Source organism: Microtus ochrogaster, unplaced genomic scaffold, assembly GCF_000317375.1.
Source record: "Microtus ochrogaster isolate Prairie Vole_2 unplaced genomic scaffold, MicOch1.0 UNK75, whole genome shotgun sequence".
NCBI classification, from domain to species: Eukaryota; Metazoa; Chordata; class Mammalia; order Rodentia; family Cricetidae; genus Microtus; species Microtus ochrogaster.
The window spans coordinates 46,034-51,381 of NW_004949173.1; positions in this window are offsets into that span (position 1 = coordinate 46,034).

The following is a 5,348-nucleotide window of genomic DNA, read 5'->3' on the forward strand; positions in this document are numbered from 1 at the left end:
TTTTAAAGTCTAGTTTCTTGAGTTCTCTATATATTTTGGAGATCAGGCTTTTGTCTGTTGAGGGGTTGGTGAAGATCTTCTCCCGTGACTGCTCTTTTTAAGGCAAGTTCTGGACAAGGATTTGGAATGTGGGGCTTAGCTCCAGGACTATGCAGCATCTTATCCATGGGTTCCTGGTGATTCATCAAGGGACTGACATAAAGACACAGTGGTGCTCCATTCTCTCCCTCCCTTCCCCTTCTCTGACCCAGGGCTTAATTTGATTGTTCTATATACTCTTGAGTACACAGCCAGGGTCCATGGTTGACTCTAGACTATGTGCAGAGAAGTCCCCCTAGTTGGTTAGATTGGAATTTCTTCTGCTGTGCTTCCTTTCCTTTTGCTTCCTCTGTAGTCCCTTTCCACAGTTCTTTTTTAACCTCTTTTATTCATTTTTCTGCCAACCAAGGAACTCCTCCATGCCCTGAGTTTCAGCTTCCATCTCTAGGAGAGTGACGTTTTGATACCCAAACCTACTCAGTTCACCTCTGTGCTGGTCTCTGAACCAAGGTTCTCACAATCTTTTGGGAGGAATTTGGTGGTGTAGTTGGTGAGCCAGTTTGGGTGATCCTCTGTCTTGATGTCGTTGCTTCACTGGGGTGCATGACTCTGGTGTGGGTGCTGCTCTAAGAAGTGTTTAATGTTGAACATTATCTCTGGTATGACTGCTTTAGCAGCCTCTGACATTGCCAGGTCCCCCCTGTGATAGATCCATCTTTTCAATTTCAGAATTAGTAGGCATAGTAGCATCACCAAGACAGTAGCTACATAGACACCGAGCAGGCCTGGGGGAGACAGGTGAGTGTGGTCTTATAGATTTGCCACCAGAAGTGCTGACAGGATGAGGAGGGCTTGGTGAAAACTAGGGAAGAAAAGAATGTGGCCACTGGTGTGAAGACTCTCTGGGGATTAATAGCCAGGGCTCCAGCTCAGGGGCTTCTTTAACCTGGCGAGTTTAGATCCTTCACCTCATTGGTCTTTAGTTTCTCCATGCATAAAGTAAGAGTTTGGCCTTAATGAAAAATAAAGGCCTGCTGTCATCTGATTCTCCCTCCCACATTTCCTAACATTGACCAGTTCTAAAAGGCCCCCATCTCCATGGATGGAGTGGGTCCTTCCAAGGGAGAGAAAACGTATGCTCGCTGGGCACCAGGAAAACAGTTATGTTTTTTATGATCCTGATTTGCAGATATCCCAGCTGCCCCTGAGAGAGCCACACCTTGCCTAGAGGTGCAGAGAAATACTGAGCCTCAGATGCTATCGTATGGAAATCAGACTCTCTGACAGCTCGGGCATGTCCAAACCCCAAATATCTCCCCTCCCATCTCATCCACCTGCCCCCCTCCTTCCCCTTGGCTGCTTTAATCATCGTTTCCACCCAGCTTCCTCCAGCCGATTGGAAAGAGCTAGGAGGCCAGTGATGGATTTGACTGAACAGTATGTAATATAAAAGGGCAACGCTGAGCCTGAAGGGACCAGGGGCTGCATGAGCTCCAATATTGCTTCCTACAACAGGGCAGTGCTGGGGAGTCCCTCTGGGATAACGCACATATTATTACTGCCACTGGTAAGGGTGGGAGAGGAGGGGGAGGCAGGCAGCCGTGGGGGAGGGGCTTGGGATAGCTGCAGATAAGGCCGAGAATAACAACAACAATGATAATGACAACCTTTTAATAATAGTAAAAATAGCAATAATCGTGTTTTCGGGGTTTATTAACTTTGGGGAGTCTGGTTTATTAACTCTCCTGGCTTATTAACTCTGAGAAGTCTTTGCTCGTCACGGCAGATGCCTGAGGCTTGCCGGTGTGTTTGAGTTCATCAGTCTCAGGCTCTCCAAGAGAAAGAGGGGCACAGGAGAAAGGGGAGGAGGGAGGCACAGTGATATTTGAAGTAATTAGAGAGACTTTATTGAAATCAAATGCACAGGCAGGAGATGGTAATTAACTGGGAGAGAAGGATGCTCCGTTCTCTCCCGTCCAAAGACCACTGGGCTGTCACAGATAATCCTCATCTGGGGGCACTGGCTTGTGTTGGAAGGAATGTGTGCACATCCTAAATAGAGATCTGATGTGAATGGTGCAGATGAGGTAGGCATGTGTGCCTACCCGTGCCCAGTTATCAGTCCCTACAAAATACAAAAAGGGAATGGATAAAAAAAAAAAGATCGAACAACTTTAGTTGCGAATTTTAGTTCCTCTCCCTCACTATCATGTAATCCAAGATTGGTTAAGGGAAGGAGAATCCCTGATTATACTAGAGGTCAGATAGTTTTGTTTTTTTAAAATTAGAGAATTATGGTCAAGAATAGGATCTTGGGGCATGTATTACTTTTGAAACTGACATCGTAGTGGGCTTAAGAACTTCGTGAGTTGTGCTATCCAGTGGCCTTAGAGGGTATTAGAGATGGAGATATGATGGTGTCCTGCAGCTAGGCAGTGGGAAGTGGGGCTCCTGGGATGACCCTGTGACGTCACCTTTCAGCTTGGGGTGAGTCTTTTGTTGTGACACACAACAGAAGGTATCAACAACCCCCTTTCTAGTCCACATTTGCTTGCTTTCTCCTATAGTTTAGTATGGAGCTGGCATCAGAGAAGCAAGAGTTGAGACGTCCTTTGAAATTCAGTTTCTTTGTGAACAAGTGAAATATTATGTCCTTATGGGGTTGGCAAGAGGCTGGTAAGGAATGATGCGATCTGGCCAATGGTTTGTAGACTCCACAGAGCTGTGGCCCCTTAGGGTTAAAAGCGACTGTCGGTATTTACAGTTCCTTTCTGATTCTGAGGCTCTACTCTTTCTTCTGCAACCATAGCACCCTTTTCTCCTCCACATTTCTGGTGGTTTTGCTCTTTGCCTGCTCTCCTGGAGCCTGATGATTATAGAGCCAAGGCGTCAACATTGACACAGGGATTGCTCCGTGTCTGGATGTATTCAATCAGTAATTTCACTTGCAGCATCTTTTGTCAGTGCTTTGAGACTCATGGACAAAATGCACTGTGGACGCTTGAAGACTCTCTGGTCTTACCGGGATTTACTTCCAATGAGGAATGGAGTTGAAGGTTGGGCCTCTCCTCAGGGTAGAGGGCTGCTCTTGGGCTTGTGGAGTGAGGCCTTGACCAGAGCCTTGGGTTCAGGTGTGTGGCCCAGAGCTTCATAAAGTTTCCACGTTCAGCTCCTGGGGGGCATTAGTTTTCTCATGCTGGCCAGTCTCTGCTCATCCACTTCTGCAGGTAGTCCGTGTAGGTACTCAGGGCCTGCTCACTAATCATTCCCCTTATTCAATATGCATTTTGAAAAATCTACCAAAATATATTCAGTGTGTCAGTCACTGGCTTCATTTTCTCATGCCACTAGCTATCTCTCCCTTTTATTAGTGGTTGCTAAGTGATTGTGGTCACAAAAAGTTAGGAAATAATGTGGGTGAATTTTTCTCTATCATTAAGAGTAAGAAAGAAAAAGAGACTATAGGTACATGACAGGCACTTTTCCTACACCCGACTTTCACCCATTCAGGAAATGTTTTTGCACTGTAGTTGGGAGAGAGAGAGAGAGAGAGAGAGAGAGAGAGAGAGAGAGAGAGAGAGAGAGAGAGAGAGAAGCTCTCACACAGGAATTGGAAGTGCAGATCTTAAAGCCTTGAGGACAGTATCACCAACATGATCAGAAGTGGCATGGTGGTAATTAAATCTACCAGGGCTGGCTGCACAGGACACAAGGAGTCTCCAGTGGACTGGGAAGCATGGGAGGTTTCCAGAGAAGATGGCTGTATTCAGGTCACTAGGAAGCGGTGGGGTAGAGCCTGTTGTCCCCTGTGTGCTTAATGACAGCATGGTGGTCACTAACATCATCCAGGTGCCCACTTAATATTGTAATTGTGCTGCTTTTTTTTTAAATCATGCATGAAAGAGCTAGAAGGCAAACCAGTTGCTATCACTCTGATATTTATAGTTTCTCATTTAAAGTAAGTCTTTTTTAAATGAAATAAGATAATTAGTAGCAAATAGTAGGTTATATTTGCACAGGTGAGAGGCACACGGCACATACTGGGTCTGCTGTGTGAACATTCTGGAAGCTTGGGAACACTGTGTAGATCATACCATGATTTTATGTATGTTTGGTGCTTTAGGATTGAACCTGGAACCTCATGTGTACTAACCAAGTGCTATACCACTGAACTATAGCCCCAGACATACATGTCTCATGTTTTATTACCAGAACTACTCTATAATGGAGACTTGCCAGTATTATTGCTCTAGCAAGAACTAGAAATTTAACATATGCATTTATTAATTAAAATTGATTGCCCATTTCAAGTTTGGAGAAGATGACAATTAATCAATGGTGGCTTAGCCTGGCAACAGAACCTGGCTCTGTTCGATCCCAATATATTCCAAGATAGAGGGGTAAGGGAGGTGTTATAGACAAAGAACAGCATTTGGGAAAAAAAATGGACTTTGGGATTAGCAGATTGGGTTTGGACACAACAGGAGGGACAAGGGCACATAAAAACATGAATTGAAAATCAGATAAGATGAGGGTGGGAACAGGATCATCCAAAGCCTGAATGAAGAACCACGATGGGGTCTTTCTGTTTTGAATACTGAGGTAAAACGCATATAACATGAACCTGGGCATGGTGGTGTATACCTATAATCTTACTCAGAAGGCAGAGGCAGAAGAATTTCTGCAATGTCAAAGCCAGCCTGCTCTGCATGGGATGTTTCACACAACCCAGGGATACACAGCATAACCCTATATTTTACCATTTTAGCTATTTTAAAATGCAAAACTCAGTGGTATTGAATGTGCTCATAATTTTATGTAACCATCACTGTGATCTAATCCAGAGCATCAAATCATCCTTGAAGGCAATGTTGTACTCATTAATCTGATTTCTCCTCCCATCTTAGTCTCAGACAAACCCTCTCTGCTTTTGTTTCTGTAGATTCGTCTGTTCTAGATAGTTTGTGTCAACTGAATCTTCAAGTGGCTTCTTTCACTTAGCATGGTGTCCTGAAGGCTCTTCCATGTTTGTAGTGATATGGCTGTATGTATTTATAATTGAATAATAGCCACCTCTCTTTGTGCCATATTTTATCATCCTTCTCTTGATGAGCATTTGGATTATTTCCATTGTTTTACTGTTATGTGCAATGCTGCTATAAACAGCTACTTACAGGTGTTGTTTGAACACCTTTTATTTTCAGCCCTTTTGGGCATAGTGGCATTGGCTTGTATTCTGTTGGGTAGAGTGGGGTTGTTTGGTGGTTGAGGATTCAGTGTTTAGCTTTCTGGGATGATCATAGTGTTTT